The sequence below is a fragment of the Hyposmocoma kahamanoa genome, unplaced genomic scaffold (genome assembly GCF_003589595.1).
Source record: "Hyposmocoma kahamanoa isolate Upper Pololo Valley unplaced genomic scaffold, ASM358959v1 65, whole genome shotgun sequence".
NCBI lineage: Eukaryota > Metazoa > Arthropoda > Insecta > Lepidoptera > Cosmopterigidae > Hyposmocoma > Hyposmocoma kahamanoa.
In genome coordinates, this window is record NW_020653853.1 from 2059496 (window position 1) to 2077713 (window position 18218).

Here is an 18218-nt window from a genome sequence, read left to right on the forward strand (position 1 = left end):
GGACTGAACCACTTCAGATCATATTTCTCCCACGTTCGGCCACGGAGGCAGTTTATATATATTTATTACATATTTATATTTTTATAGCAGTTTTAGTTAGTAAATGGGGCTAGGAGGTAAAAGTATTTTCACTGTATGTCCCACAGTCATAGGAAAGCCTGTATACAAAATGTCAACATTATTTATATTCATTCCGTTGAAACCAAAGCCGTTATTAAAATAAAATAACGACCACGAGATTTTCATACTAGACGTCATTAAATTTATCACGTCGTCCTCTTACCCAGTGAAGGTCGGGGCGGAGTCAGCAGCGCGGAAAATGGTACTGGGTTTTACCTGAAAAAAATATAATAACATTGTTATTACGCCGACCATTGAACAGCAATTTCTTTAACAGCAAGTCTGTACAGGTTGTCCATAAGTTTGCTAGGGTTAACTTTGTTAACTATATCTACGGCCATAGTGGCAAAGCGGTGCTCCACCACAGTGCTGTCGTCTGCGTACCCAAAGACACCGGGCATCAGCAACAGGTCATTGATGTGCAGCAAGAATATAATGGCGGAGGGACAGATCCCTGAGGTATACCGACATTTATACCATAAGGAGCAGACGAGTAACCATCCACAACTACACGGATTGACAGACGGCGTTGTCTTACTGCCACTTATTATACTATACCGGTACTCATTAATGGACTTACGAGTATATGAGTTGATAATGATGAGTAATAACTTGACTTTTTTAGTTGTACTCTGAGAGTTACCATGTGTATGGTCGCAATAATCGTACAAAAAAAAAACACTCGTGTCGCATCGGCGATTCGAGCGAAAACAAAAATCATCGTCTTTTTCACCGATTCCGCATTATTAAGTGTAATGGCAACTTAAAGAAGTATATCGATTTTCATATGCAGTTATGACATCATCAAAATGTAATAGAAGGTTCTTTTTAAAGCCAGAGTTTATTCTTGATAGAGACGTAAAAATTTTTAAGATTATATTGTAAATAAAGAATGCGAAGGCAATCTACCAGCTTCCTACTGTTTGCACGTGACTTATTCATGGCAAAGGTCGTCGAATGCATATAACCGACCACGATCCAACTTACCAAATTTTAATAATGTTTTTTTTTATTTTGTTTATTTGTTAGGTTTACCCACATCTGTGTACAATATTACTTATTATGTACTCCCGGACACATACCTAATTCGCGCCACCTCGCATTTTTGTCGTAAAGGGCTAGAATACAAAAATAGGTTATCATCGAAGAAAAAGTTTTCTCCTCGGTTTTGAAAATACAAATTTCCAACAAGGGCTTATGGAAAAGACGTTTAGTATACTAGTTTAAAACTTGCATAATAGCTTTTGATCAATCAAACATGCTTAAGCTCAAATTATGTGTCCGGAAGTGTATCGTGTCATACAAGCGATGTAATTGACACTTAGATGTACACAACATTAACTAAAACTTAATTAACTAAAATTATAATGTTTAACTAAAATTTAAAATAAAACTAACGCTTTTGACTAATAACAATATGATTAGAAATTTATACGTACACTACTATTACGATGGAATTATTTAAGTGAACTTAATAAATAAATAAAAAATTTACAAGTCCTGAGAGCAGAGTCATTGTGAATATAAATAATGTCACTATAATTATTTTGTTCATAAATTTATTATTGTATTTTTTTTCATTTTTGCTGACGTGGTCGTTTTAATCAAACGTCACATACAAGTATCATTAAAAAGTAAACAATAAACAACCATGTGAACAACGTGTTGCTACCATGAAAAGGCCTCGACGCAGGACTCTGATATTCCGTCGCAACCTCAATTTCGGCATTAACCGGGAGAAGATCGAACAACGCATAGAAAAATTCAGCAATTACAAACTGCCACGCAGGTGTTCCGGGATCAATTCTTCGGGATTTTTGTTTTATATATTCCATATCTGTACTAATCAAAGACGGGATGCTATTGGCCTACATTTTATCTTTGACAGTATGGATAGTGTTTTTGAATTACATGCGAGTGTATTGGGAATATGTGTGAGAAAAGTGTTTACTGAGAATACTTAATACTAAATTTTAATTCTTTTTTCTTTTTTTGTCTTCCTCTTTCGGAGTATGTGTGAGAGGAGAGTTTACAAGAATAGTTATTTGTACTTAATACTAAATTTTTATGTATGTTATAATATTTTTTCTGTTTTTTTCTTTTTTTTTATGACCTACATTTATTTATGGTTGTCTATGTGTGCGTCCATTGCACCCGCGATACAGAGTTTCCCTCCTTACTACGGGGTTATAAATTACAAATTTTTCCCGTAACTAATACGGTTGGTTGATGGTAAAATAAAGCCAGTGCCGTAACTAGTACGGCACTGGCTTTATTTTAGAACATGTTTTTTTATAAACGAAATTAATGCCACGTGAAAAATGTATATTGTGTACTATACGTGTTCTATTTAGTTTAGTTGATATGAAAAAAAAACATTGGTATATATAAAGTACCTATTCTTGTAAAATTTCGAGGTAAGTTTGCGGTTTTTTTCTATCGTGAAAATTTTTTTAAATCATTTTTTGTGTGCGTAAACTGGCAAATTTGAGTTGATTGTGTTTTTAATTTTTTCATTCTTTAATTTTATCATCAATTTTTTTATTTCTTTTTATAATTTTCGATGTTAGTAGCCTGCGTTAATGTTAAGTAAATATTGTTATTGCTTATAGCCAATGTTGTGCATATCTGTAATCTGTAGTGGGTAATAACATCGGACCATGACTTCGAATATAATTAATCTGTAAAATGTAATAATGTATTACTTGTTGATGTGCCTAAATAAATAAATAAATAAATACCGTATAGTAATCAGTGTATACCCTCAATTTTTATCCCACTTAAAAAAAAGGATTGATTCTCAATTGAACTGTATTTTTTGTATGTATATTACGCGATAACTCTTCAATTGAATGAATGAATGAATGAATGATAATTTATTACTCTCACAAGGCTTACTTAAGACGAAAATACAAAGTTTTGTACTGTTATGCACATTGTGAGAATCTGGTGTCAGTACTAGGGTTATATCCCTGTGTGACTAATCACCAGGCTCCCTCCCTATAAGCTAAGGTCAATGACTCCTCTTATTAATTCCAGCTCAGAGAAGCTTTGCTAAAAAAGTTAAGTGGAATAGTAATAAGAACTTATAGGTAAAGTGTGTTTGTGTGTGTAGGCGTGTGTGTGTGTGTGTGTGCGTGCGTGCTTTCGTGCGAGCGTGCTTGTGCGCGTGCCTTCGCGAGTATGTGTCTTGTAGTAAAGTGCGTATCGGTATTATTCCAAATTGATGTCCTAATTAGATTTTGATGTTGACACATCTACACATATCATAGCCCTACGAGTAGTTAGAGACCTGCTCTTGGGATCGCATGCCAACTGGCGTGACAGTCATTATGCGCTATGTAATTTAAAAGAAACTCAAAAATTTGTGAATCGGATTTGATGATTCTTTATTTTGTTGGAAAGAGGGTACCTCAGTATCAGTCCCGTTTAAATTTAATGGAAATATTCCACCTCTAAGGGTGGCAAACTAGGGGATCAACCCGGTTTCGTGCACTTTCCAAAAACCGATTTCAATATGTGTGAGTAATTTGATGAGTTGTGAGTTGTGTAGTTTGCGCAGCATTCGGTTTCATATAAAAGTACGGTTTGTTTCACACGACGACGCAAAATGAGTTATCTGCCGACTCACGGGCGTAATGACGACTGACGTTCAGTCGCATCGTGTGACGGGCTGGCGCGGGTGGTAGGGATGAGAGAAGGGGTCACTTTGGTATAGGATGCGCGTGAGTATAGTCGTTTCTTGCGAAAATGTTCGGTTCGGAGATTAAAATATAAATAACTGAACAACTTATTTGATTGTTATTATTAGTCTTTCCTCTGGACTGATGATTTGTCTCATATTTGTATCTGACTTGGTAATAAAAGGTTTAGGTTTAGGCATTGACCTACAAATAAATGGACGACGGGTCTAATACAAAAACCACGAAAAAAATGTCCCAAGTCAACCTATTTAAACGTAGTGACATGAAAGGAATATGAAAAAGCTAAAACATTGAATTTAAATTGTAATGTCATCGCAGTACTGTCTAATTTTGCTTGCTTTGCTGTCAGTCGAACAAACGAAGACTATAGGGTGAATGACGCTCTGTATACGATTTTAACGCCCTATAAGTTCGGACACTTTTTAGCGCGGACCCGACGTCCACATAATTGTAAGTCAATGGATTTAGGCCTAGTAAGGCTTAATAATTCTTGAAAAATATTTATGTACCCAGCTTCTTTTTCCTTTTCTAACATCGTCCTCGAATGCTTCATAAATGCGGACTATTTTTAATGGATCCATTACACTATTACGACACAAACGCCCCGTATAAACGCTTAAAATCAACTGAATAAAATACGTTCGTCTAGCGCTCCAACCGAATTTCAGTCGACCGCAAACTGCGCTAGTTAAGAAACGGAAACACGACTCACAAAATTACGCTGTGTGGCCTCACCCTAAAACTTAGCAAATAGACATAATTCCACGAACTGTTGAGGACGGTTTTTTTTTTAAAAAAGAGGTTATACCACTTAGAATAATAACGCATAGAAACCTAGTCCGCACACGCTAAGTGAGGCAAATTGAAGCGCGCCCAATGGGCCTACACGAGTGTGCTCAAGGTCAACTTGCACCGCGAACAGATCAAGAATTTTAGCTAAAAATGACGAAATGTGCGGTAAATGAGTGTAAAAATACGTCAGACAAACATAAAATAGATACTAACATCACATTCCACAAGGAAGTAACGCGTTTCAACTTGTATTTTTATATAAATATTCACTAAAACCGAAAATTAACCTACTACTAAAACTAGCCTACATGAATTTGATTTTTGCTTCACTTGTGACAGTTCGTTTGATATGAAACTATCATTCTATGCGTTATTATTCTAAGTTATACCATATATTTTTACCAAAGTGATTGATTTAACACAAACATTAAACTTAAACAGTTAATTTGTAAGTAGTCAAATACATTAAGTTTTTTTTTAATACCCCTATGTTTAAACGCATGCCGTGCAACTTGTAAATGAAACACCACAAAAACTCGAGCCACAATATCTACTGTTTTGACCAAGTGTTTGTGTATGTTTTGTAAGTTGTCCTAAATAAATAAACACTTTCACTATTATTTAACTGCCTCTGTGGCCGAACGGTTACCATGCCGGACTGCCACGCAGAGGTTCCAGGTTCGATTCCCGGGCCGGGAGAAATATTTGTATGGCCTACAATTATTTCTCTCGTAAGTTTGAGTGTAATTTGTGGTTGTCTATGTGTGTGTCCATGGCAACCGCGACACAGGGTTTCCCTAGTTCGGGGCTATGTTGAGTGTGTGCGTTATTATTATTATTTATTATATCTCGAAAGTTACCGAAATGCAGATACGTTAGTTATGGCAATGAGGGCAGTGCAAATACCACTCAAGTGACATAATTATTTAATGTAAATTGATAGATAGCAGAAGACATATCTATTGTATTGTGTTCGTGCCAAGAATGTTTGATTTACTCGCTATCTATGACCCCAATGAAGAGATAGCGGTTGTTTAATGGAAAATAATTTGAAGGTTACTTTTACATTGTCAAGATACATCTTACTCTACTGTTACTAAACTACTTATACAATGATACATCATTTCGAGATTTTCACATACAGAGTTCGTCCAGGAAAGTACAGCCAGCTTACCTATTTATACCGCCAAGCAGTAATGTAAGGGTAAGTGGAGAAATAACAGGTACATGGGACTTGTGAATATATGTCTCAGGGTGACGGGCGCAGCGGCAGTGTCCGTCAGATCTTTGCAATTTAAAACTGAATTTGATAGCAATTATCATGGATAAGCGTATATCGTTTACCACCACGCGCACGACATGTTCGTCTCGTCTGTTGGCTGCATAAAAAACGTATAAGACATGTGGAAAATATTCGCATGCCAGGTTTTGGTTCAATATTCCTACTATAACACCTTAAGGGCGCATTTATTCAACACGAATATCAACGCGCTCACCCCGCGACGACGATGCGCGGTCGTAGAGCGGCGCGTCTAACTGTCATGGCAAAATACGCTCTATATGATAAGCTTAATAGATCATTCCAGACATGCGGGCGGTAGTCTTATTCAGTGGAATTTAAATGTTGTTGCCTAGTAAATAGAATTTAGATTCGCCATTAATGTACATGAAGACGTGGAAACAGCGGTGGCCGCTTTCAAAATTTACTCCTCGTGTAAGTGGGCGCTAATAGTTAACTACAGTTTTCAGCGAACAAATATCTTGCTGTGTACAGGCTTTCTATAGTTAGTGCCACACACGATCCCGCGCCTGTTTCACCCGTCTACGTCTTGCAACTTTAACAACATCATTTCCCCATCACGCTGACCGGACGTCGTATATTCAAACTCAAATTCATCATTACTCTTGAACAGTATAGGCCTCCCCCAAAGACCATAACCACCTGTCTCTCGCCGCTTGCATCCAGCGGATTCTTCATCAAGTTATCAGTTCACCGTGTAGGTAATCTACCCACAAAACTCTTCGGTCGCATCGGCCATCTGTTCTGCGAGCAATGTGCTCTGCCCACTGCCACTCAAGTTTTGCAATTCTTTGGGCTTCGTCGGTTACTGCAGTTCTCTTGCGGATATCCTCATCACTGATTCATTCTCGCAACGAAACTTCGAGCATAGCCTTTTCCATTGCCCTTTGTGTAACCTTGAGATCTCTTATGAGGCCAATACTGAGCGACCATATTTCAGTGTCGTAAGTCATCACTGACAAATCACACTGGTCGAAGACTTTTGTCATGGGACACCGTGATATTTTGGATAAGAAATACCAGAACTTAAAATCATCTTTATTTCATGCATAAGCAAATTACACTTAAAGTCGTCATATTGATTAAACTCTACTGCTCATTTGTAATACAGATTCGCTTGAGAAATATGAGCCGGAAACTATAAGGATAGGTAGCTGTTTGTAAATATACATTTGAATACATTATAATTTACAATATTTATGTGAAACATCTTAGATTGAAAGCAAGAGGTAAACTAGTCACTGTCACGGGTGTCATCTAAGTAAGTCTGTATAATTATAACCTTCATTATAAAGTTTTTGTTTCACTATGCTTTTAAACCTCGTAGCAAATTTTGAATATCAACCGGAATTTTAATAAAGAAGCGTACACATTGCCCTTTAAATTAATTTGCGACTTTGTGAAGACGAGTGTTAATAACAGTTAATTTATTTTTGTTCCATGTATCAATGGTATCAATGTTATGTCTGTCACTATTGCTATCTTCTTAAGAGGGAGCATGCCAAAAAAGTTTTGACGTTGGCTCCGCCCAAATTTGTGAAACAAATATATGCCTGAAGTTCGCGTGACATGCGACAGGAGATGTTGAATTTTGCGCGTTAAAAGTACCAAATTCGTTTTAGCGGAATAACTCTAAAACTAAAGGGATTAAAAAAAATCCGTAGTGACAGTTGTCGATCATGCATAAATATAATTAATTATCTAATTTTTGTCCTAATAACCTGTAGCATTTCGAGGATAAATCGAAAAAATTTGAAAATTAGAGGTCATTTCGTGGTTTTTATTTATCGAGGAGACCTTATTGTTTTATGTTTCTGATTAATGTCTATGCTTGAATATATCGTGTAGTTACTCATATAATATTTTATTTTTAACTTTAAAGTGGATATACCCCTCTAAAATCAAATCGAAGATTAGGAATTTTTCCTCTGCTCCCTCTTAACATAAATAACATTTTCATAAATGTATTGTAACGCTAGTGTAAGAATGTTAACCTTTTTAAACTTATCTCTTAAAAAACATTTCTATAACCACTTTCTGGCAACAAACATAAAAATCAATGAAACAACGTTAAAAATGCAATAACTGTTACAATCACGAAGCAATAATGGTCACGCAGAAACGTTGAAATAAAACAATCCAGAGTTCGAATAGTAAATAATGTATGGCATTGAGTTATATGAGAGCTCAAATATTTATAGCTTCTAATAAAGCTACCAATCGAGCAGGTCATTGCTCGCCCAATGTTATCGGATTAGGTATCAAGATAACCTGTTAGACCGCTTGTTGCGCAACTATCAACATTAGTTCGTCACATGTGCGATGTCAGTTTTGGAACCTGATGTAATACCACTTTTGTTCTAAATCAAAGTCAAAGTCAAATAATCAGACGCATACCACACCTAAAGGTGCCGGTGATGATTTTATAGCGATTTATCGGATATCGAAGTTATAACAGGTAAAAGAACTAATATTAATTGCTATTTCGGTAACTACTCTAGCAAACCATACAGTTTTTAATGCCTGGGTCTGTCATTTAAAAAAAAATAAACAACTTCAAAAATACGTCACGTCAATCGTGTGAGTGTTATTGTTTGGGCTGGTGATTTCGGTGTTTATTTATTGAAAACATACCGTAAGTAGCGTTTTTTAAGTTTACCCTGAATATATATGTTTATAAACTATACTTTAAGGAGTAATTTCATGGTAAATGTTAGAACCACTAAAACGGAATATTATCATATTTGTCCAAGTACACCAAAAATTTCATTAGTACTTTTTAAGTGCAGGATTTGCGGTGTATTACTGCATTTTATTTGAGATGTGTTGGTAGTACGGAGGGTATTTATTTAGCAATGCAGAATAATAATTTTTATTTATAAAAACTTGTATTTAAACTGAATGCTTTTCTAATTTGCGAAACCAAATAGCCGCCATTTTGCGGTAGGAGGAGCGCATCGCGTGAGCGGTTAAGGGATTGATCTTTTCAAATAAACTTCAATGCTGTGTTTCGATCCACTTTGAATTGTATGGAATCGAGACTCATGTTGTCTTTCCAAACATCTTTATCTAACACATACTCTTCTATTTTGTAATATGACTTTTCAATTAAAATACTTTTAAACTTAGGAAATGATAATCTTAATATATGCCCCGGAATCTTATTGTAAAAACGTTTACAGTTGCCCATTAAAGAATTGTTTGCCTTAGTTAAACGAAATCGTGGTACTATGAGCTTAGATTTAGTTCTAAGGTTAATATTACGTATATCTTCTTTATTAATGAAATTATGTATATTTTACGGAACACAAAATATTTGAGTAAGTGTACTGTAATGCCACAGTCAATTTTCGAGTAATATTGAAGCTTCTTCTTCTTCCTTTCCTTATCCCATGCTATTAATTGTAATTGTAATTTTATTGACTTTTTGGGGTACACTGTGATGTATGATGTACATAGCGATGAGTACAGATGTGGGCGTTGATTTTTGATTTTGATTGATGAGTGAGTTGTTGATTTTGATTGCCTAATTCCATCGAGTATATAACCAGAAATAGAGACGAAATAAGCGCCATATATTCCTGGTACATTAGCGATACAGCTCTAATAAATATCAACTGCCGTTTGCACTGAAATATAGACAGGCCAACTATAGACCTGTGTGTACGTCTTCGTATATTCTTTATCAATGGGGGCTATTTCATTCGGTGGTGTGGGAAAAACAGCAAAACATCTAATTACAAAACAAACGGAATCACATTTTATCGGTAATTAAATATTAAATATGTGATTTTGCAGTTTTCGTCCATTATAGCAAAGCTTAAGTTAACTGGTCGAGTTAAAGCGAAACAGTTGACGACACTCGTCAAGTATTTCGCACTCGGGCTAGCCAACCGGAGCGCAGTTGTCACAGTAATGATGTGGCAGAATAGTTTTCAAACAAATTAAATGACATTTCGTCTCTATTTCTGGTTATATACTCGATGCCTAATTCTAATCGGAACAATAGTTAATTTAAGTCACAAATTATAAAGACATAGTAGAAATCAGGTTCATCTTCTCGCTAGGAAACCCATCTAATTTCGAGACTACCCGATCGGTTCGTTTCCAATTTGAATCAAAATCAGCATGCACAATGTTAATTATTACAATGTTATTATTTACAATTTGAATATTGTTTACAATAGAGTTATTATTTACAATACCTTATTATTTGCAGTTGCTTTATTATTTACAATTGCACTATTGTTTACAATTACACTTTTATTTTACAATTATACTATTATCGATAATTACATCAAATTGTACACGTCTGTGTCGTCTACTATGTTCCATGCCATGTGTTTCCTGTTGCCGGATCCACTGATAATCAGCGTTGTCACACATGCAGTGAGACGACACCAAGCTGAGTGGATGACGGATTCCGTAGCAGCACAGCTTGCACACGTTATGGCATATCGTTTGATTGTTTATTGTTACCGTCTTAGAATAATAACGCATAGAAACCTAGTCCGCACACGCTAAGTGAGGCAAATTGAAGCGCGCCCAATGGGCCTACACTAGCGGGCGGGCCTTCAGTGCTCAAGGTCAACTTGCACCGCGAACAGATCAAGAATTTTAGCTTAAAATGACGAAATGTGTGGTAAATGAGTGTAAAAATACGTCAGACAAACATACAATAGATACTAACATCACATTCCACAAGGAAGTAACGCGTTTCAACTTGTATTTTTATATAAATATTCACTAAAACCGAAAATTAACCTACTACTAAAACTAGCCTACATGAATTTGATTTTTGCCTCACTTGTTTGATGTGAAACTATCATTCCATGCGTTATAATTCTAAGGTTACAATTATTTGATTGCTGTTTGTGTATTTTTGTAATTGTATTTTCCCTCCTTTTTCATTTCGATTTTTTTGTCCATGTTATAATCATGTTGCGTAATTGTTAAATGTATCTGTCCAGTGTTGTTGCTTCATGGAATAAATATTTCTTTCTTTTTTTCATTCACTGTTGTAGCGGGGGTTTATAAATTTTAATTTAAGCTTTATTAGAGAAATAAGCGAAATATCATATGTATGATATGTAAGTACGTGCTAAATGCCCCATGGCTATTAGTTACAAAAAGAGACGCCTTATACAGACGTATTACATAACAAAGGATCAATGGAATCTGTGAAAATGTGACCGCGTATCAACTTTGAACAAAATTTCAAAAAATCCATCATACTTTTGCCAGTGTTGCTGCAATTAATTTGTTACGCTCATTATTTTATAAACATTTTAAGCTCCCGTCGCAAAAGAGAGGCTGTCTGTGGCGTCGTAGTTCACAAAGGGGTAGTCTGCCCTCAAAGTGGTTTTATTTATTAGAAATATGGTTTAATCGGGATTTTTCTTAGCTATTGACAACTGTCCAAGTGTTTCAAGATCACCTCTTTTCCTAGTTAGTGTAGAGATCTCAGTCGCAAAATTAATATTTATTTTCTTTCCAATTTTCCGATCGAGTTTAAATTTGGTATACCATGTGAATCCCATGACATTATAACAACATGATAAGGAATCCATTTTTTCATCGATACAACTTAGGTCGAAAGATGTTGGTACATCAAGTACTATCATAATATTTTTTATATAAAAAAAAATTACAACGAATTCCTAAAAAAATTAAATAGAATTTATTAATTACGTGTACTATTCAAAATTATCGTTCGAACCATTGACTTACAAATAAATGGACGGCGGGTCTAATACAAAAACCACGAAAAAAATGTCCCAAGTCAACCTATTTAAACGTAGTGACATGTAAAGGAATATGAAAAAGCTAAAACGTTGAATTTAAATTGTAATGTCATCGCAGTACTGTCTAATTTTGCTTGCTTCGCTGTCAGTCGAACAAACGAAGACTAAACCGTGAATGACGCTCTGTATACGATTTTAACGCCCTATAAGTTCGGACACTTTTTAGCGCGAACCCGACGTCCATATAATTGTAGTCAATGGTTCGAACATATAAATGACTGGCCACACAATAATTATACACGGCAATGTCAACTATCGGGATTAATTAAAAAATTAAAAATCTTTTCGCGTACCGTTCACGAACTTCTCGCGCGTCATCTATGCTTGCTTGCCTACAGAAACGCAAATAATCTGTACCGAGCATTAGGGGGCATCGAGCACCGCTCGCGACGCCTCTAAAGAGCCTGCGTAACTCGCGGCACAAGCGAGGTAAACGGGCTATTGCTTCCCAACATCATTCATAATTTCACCATTTGCACCCGAATTTCCGTTCACTGGGGAAAATGTAGCTGTAAGTATTCTATTTTGATCACGTGCCTACTAGACAGCGCTAGGCTATTGACTGCACCCGCAAGGGCTAACGTCACGGCCGTAGAACAGTTAGCATATCTTTTCTACATAACTTTTGTATATAGTGACCCTCTCTATCAATATTTATAGTTATAAGAGAAATTCATTACACCTAACCTGTACAAGCAAACCCATACAGGTAACTGCTCAGTCAGGTTCTGACCCCAGATGAGCCCGTTTGCACGGACTTCATCCAGGTCTCAAAAGTCTAGTGCCTCGGGTGAGCTGCCTAGGGTAGACGCACAGTACCCTCCTTAGTTTCCAGATAGGTACCGGAGCTGTAGGCACGCTCACTTCCCGTTGCGCATTGAACAACTAACGATTGCCACCGCTAAGCCGTTGACTTTAAAGTCCACTACCAAATCTCCTCTTTAGTGGCGGCGCTGCAAGGCACGCTCACTTCCCGACACCGACAAACGGCGTCTCTCCAGTTCCTAATAACTTAAGCGGTGGAACGAAACGAGGATATCTAAATCATCCTCTACTAGGTCTCCGGGCGACATTATCCGGACATAGCTTCCGCCTTAAAGGGCAACTCACGCCTGTGGAACATTCGAGAGTGGACGAGGATTGTGAATATCACCCGAAGATTTAGCCTCGTCAGAGCTAGGGACAAATAATCTTGAGCTGTTTGCCGCCTTCATAAGTTGGAGATGCACTTTATGAAATAGTTTCTCATGATACGAGTAAGAGTTAGATTTTTCAGTATAGATAACATTCCCTGCGAAACTTTGGTCCCAACCAGAGTTCCGAACTACCAGTAAAATTCTTCGAGCGAATATTCAAAGCAGTAAATTCTATCCAGAACCAAAACTTGACGAATAGTTTAAGTTAATCTGTTTAGAGATGAAATCTTAACCTAAAAGTGCGTATCGGCAGATGCATCTAAACTATAACCACATTAATACCATGATTACCGGCTTCTTGTATGACAGGTATCATAAGAAGTGATAAAGTAACCAAGACATTTAATTGATTAGGTGTTAATATAGGTCTTGTTCTGCCATCCTTGTAATAATTAACGCATTTGCATTTTGGTAACTTTCGATATAACACCTAAAGTTTTTTCTATAAATAATGTCAATTAAGCTGATTTTACTTAAATGTTGGTACAACCTCGATTGGTTTTTGGTTTATTCTGTATAACAGAGAGAAAAAAAATACAAACTTACCTCGAAATCTTACAAGAAAACCGCTGTATTCAATAGGTACTTTCATCATCATTTGGCTATGGACGGCTACATAACATACTGCTGGCCACTGAACATAGGCCGCCCCCAGAAAATGCCACAACGACCTCTCCTGCGCCGTTTCCATCCAGCCGACTCCCGCAGCCTTCATAAATACCTGCACAGGTACTTTACATAATACTAAATGATTTTTTAAGCCGACTTCAAAAAAAAAGGAGGTTATACGTTTGGCTGTATGTATTTTTTCAAATTACTCCGTCAATTGTGGACCGATTTTCAAAATTCTTTTTTTGTTTGAAATGGTGCACTCTAGTGGTGGTCCCATTGTCACCAAGTCAGAGTCTGAAGAGGGGATCGACATGGGCACCGACTCTAAAAATAAATAATTAGATATTGTACATATTTAAGTACCAATATTTTTTGAGTAGTAAGATAAAACTTCAAACCGATCATTCGGTAGCACATACCAATAATAATATTTTATTAAAATAATAGGTAAATAATAGGTTTGAACAAGCTTATTGATTACTAAGGGTCGTATTCCAAAACTCTACTCAATGCTCAAGTCAGGATTTGAGCAGACTTGAGTATGATTTCAAGCACTGGAAATATGACCCTAATGGCAAGGACTTGAGTATGATTTTCAGTGCTCACTGCAATACGCAAGTCCTGACTTGAGTATTGAGTAGAGTTCTGAAATACGACCTTATGCAATTAAAATACTGCGTGAAAAACGAAATATGACAAAACTAAATTTAAAGCATAACGTGTATTGTTGTCGTTTGAATTAAATCTGTATTTTGTTATTTTTTACTTTTTAGTGTAGTGACTTTGTGGTTTTTGAAGTTGGTTGATTTGTTTTTTAAAAGTTTGTTTATTATATCAACTAAAAAGAATACGTATAGTATATTTATATACATTTATATACATTTTATATACATTTTTCAAATGGCTGTAATTTTGTTTATAAAAATCTGATATGAAGCCAGTGTCCCTGCCGGTCGACCCGTAACTTTAACAACGTTTCTGCTCTTGCTACTGTGCGAAGTATTAGAAAGTATTATCTAATTTATTTATTATTACTAAAGAGGGCTAGCTTGCGTAATCTTATATTGTTTCTATAATGTGTCATGTGTGAGTGTGTGTGTACAATATCTTTTAATTGTTAAGTGTTATTAATGCTGTATTTTGCTATTGTATTTTTATTAGCAGGGAACTATTTTTGCTTGTAATTATTTAATGTAATTTCTATTCCATTGTGATAGAACCTGTTTGCACCTTCAACAATAAAATAAATAAATAAATAAGATATAAAAAAACTGCTTATAGGGGGTTGTAGATCTGGTTTCGCTAATTCCAGATAATATGGTAATAACACAATGTCGCTAAAAATTTTAAGGATTCATATGACCGATGTTATCATAATTGAACCCATATTTAGCGTTACTGTAATATGTCCACGGGTATATTTAGAATTCTTCGCAGAACAGTTTTTGAAATATACGCCTCTTCGTTTACATAAATTGTTGGGTTGGAAAAGGGTCAGTGCGTCCGTCTGTCAACTTTTGCGACATGTCCTTTTTGAAATTAGTATAGTTTAACAATCAAGGCGTCTTCAGGGAAAAAGATGTAAAGCCATACTCTACATTGTACACGACTGACTTATCCTACCCTCAGGTATTAAGTGACACAAATCGAAAAACAACAATGTTTGTTATGAAAATGATTACAAAAGGTCCGAAATCCGATATGCCGGGAATGGATTTTTTTAAATTTTATTGCACTGTGTTTCTTTTATACGTTAAGATTAAGCTTATTATTTCATATTAAGCCAGAAATATACAAAAAAAATAAGCTATTTTTCCGGATTTAAATCGAGAATTTTTTTTTTCAAACATACCAACGTTTCGAGCCCTTTCCCAACGTAGCGACCTTGGGACCTATATGTAGTATATGCTGTGCTCTATGTGCAACTATCGCGAAAACCTAAGAATTTCATATATACAAAAAAGAAACTATACGAAAATTTTAGCAAAATTAATTTTGTAAATTCTAATTTTGCGCCATTTTTAGTGTTTTGAAATTATTTATTTTACATCTTTACCACCATGGCTGTATGCGTTTTTGCATTTTACAACATTTTAGTTCGTGTTGTATTATCCATGAAAGAATGAGCTGACAATGCGTTTATATAAAAAAAAGAAAAAACAAAAACCCGCCATTTCTAAAATCGTAATTGTTGTGTTGTGAAGCGGTATTTATTCATACAACATTGACTTACAATTATATGGACGTCGGGTCCGCGCTAAAAAGTGTCCGCACTTGTAAGGCGCTAAAATCGTATACAGAGCGCGACACTCCGCTTTAGTCTTCATTTGTTCTACTGACAGCGCGATACTGCGATGACATTACAATTTAAATTTCGAATAGGTTGACTTGGGACATTTTTTTCGTGGTTTTTGTATTAGACCCGTCGTCCATTTATTTGTAAGTCAATGTCATACAAGAAATAAATTACCATTATTTTTATTACCTCGCAAATGTGATGAAAAATGTTATAAGTAGCATGGGTGGTAAAAAATTTCTAACCCCGAGTCATTGAATTCTAATAGTCTCTCGTTAGTAATATCTTATTTAAAGCCCTTGATACACAATGTACCATGTACTACATGAACTCCGCTAATCTGATTCCCATTCACACATCCCTTAAAACTTCTCTGGTGAATTTCAATTTCAACATGTACAGTTAATTCGATGTTATCAGACGTTTCCTATTTTACCATTAATAATAGCTCCGTCATACAACAATTCTTAGGAAGGGCAATTGATGTGTCTCGTATCCGTCTGGCTAAATTGCGGATGCAATTATTGATCTACTGGGCAGGCGCATCGCGGCTGAGCGTGGTACTACACTTGCTCATTTCTTCCAAACGTTCACACAACACAGCGAGGATCACTCAACCACATCTACGAGGGTCAAACTGAAAGTTCTTAGAAAATTAAAAACTGATTACATTAGCCAGTTATTAGTTTTATTATATCTTTTCAAAATATTGTCCATTCACGTCAATACACCGCTGCATGCGATGGAACCACTGGGAAAAGCACTTTGCCCACTCGTCCTTAGGGGTCTCTTCAATGGCATCGCGATACGCAGCCACCGCTTCTTCAGCATTCATAAACCGCTTTCCTTTAAGTTTTTCTTTAATTTTTGAAAATAAATAAAAATCACAAGGCGCGAGGTCGGGGCTATACGGCGGGTGACCCAATAATTCAACGTTTGATGTCGCCAAATAGTCGATCGTTCGCTTGGCGGTGTGCGACGAGGCGTTGTCGTGGTGAAGGAGGATCCTACTGCGAGGTCGTTTCTCTCGAACTTTTTCCAAGACAAGTGGCAAACAATTGGTAGTGTACCATTCTGCAGAAACTGTTTTTTGATCCTCTAACACAATTGTTGCGAAATGACCTATCCTTCCAAAGAACGAGGCCACCATTTTTTTCCCGCACTTCGATCTCTCTTCACTTTAGTTGGCAACTCCTCGAAAGGAAACACCCACTGAGCAGATTGTCTTTTGGTTTCAGGATCATAACAGTAAATCCAGCTTTCGTCACCTGTTAGTATGTCGAACACAGCATTTGAGTCACCTCCGTTAAATCTTTCAATCATTTTACGGCACCAATCCACACGATGGAGTTTTTGAGCCTCAGTCAAATTATGAGGTATCCACCGGGCGCAAAGCTTCCTGACCGCTAAATGTTCGTGGAGGATTTTGTGCACTTGACTCATACCGATGCCTAAGCTTGTCCGAATCTGCTGATAGGTCACTCTTTTGTCAGTCTCTATCATACGCCGCACAACACAGATGTTATCTTCAGTCGTCGCCGTAAAAGGCCGTCCCTCACGTAAATCATCAGTGAGATTAGTGCGACCACGTTTAAACTCATTAAACCAGTTGTAAACAGTCGCACGAGATGGGGCTTCATCGTGAAAGGCCCATCGTAGTCTATCATAACTTTTTTGTTGACTTAAATGACATCGAAAGTCATAAAAAATCATTGCACGAAAATTTTCTCGTATTAAATTCATGTTGACGTGACACAGACAATTTTCAATTTGCCGCCAAATCGTAAAACAAATGACAAATGAATGAAATATATACTCAGTAATATTGGCAAAGAGTTCTATTTTCAAATTTAAGAATTATTTTTTTATTATATTGTTTATAAGTGGCCAGTTCTAAGAACTTTCAGTTTGACCCTCGTATTACCTAGTTTCTAACTAGGAACTCCCTGTACCACAGAGTACTTAATAGTTACTACGTAATAGACATATCATTCTCATGCAAAATCGAAAATATCTACGCTATAACAGCCTTCTTAGACTGCCTAATGACACCAGGCGCCCACTATGACGAAAAAGGAATCTAAGCACGCGCTTAGGGAGGTGAAAATAACGTTCCATGAAAGTCTTGTATGAGCACTTGTGCCGACGTCGGTACACTCAGCGGTAGGCACTTATCGCGTAACCTTCAGCAAGTGACGGAGTCCTACCTGTACTATGACTATCAGAGCAATGAAATCAGCTCCGGTAGCACGAGCACGAGAGTTAATTTCTTAAATTGGTCCTCCCGGGAATAGAACCCGGGATCTCCTCATTCAGTCATCACCGATGTCGTCACTATAGCAACACAAATTACAAGGTAACCTAGTTTCGACTTCAGCCTGTTCAAACAACACA

At 36.4% G+C, this 18218-nt stretch overlaps 1 long non-coding RNA gene across 1 annotated transcript in view; it reads right to left on the bottom strand.

Annotated features, from left to right (window-relative positions):
• Window positions 1–315: 315 nt before the first annotated feature.
• Window positions 316–18218, bottom strand: part of LOC113231327 — a 121432-nt gene continuing 103529 nt past the window's right edge. Inside the window, exon 3 of the long non-coding RNA XR_003310554.1 lies at window positions 316–336. This is a non-coding gene — a long non-coding RNA (uncharacterized LOC113231327). The remainder of the gene's footprint in view (window positions 337–18218) is intronic.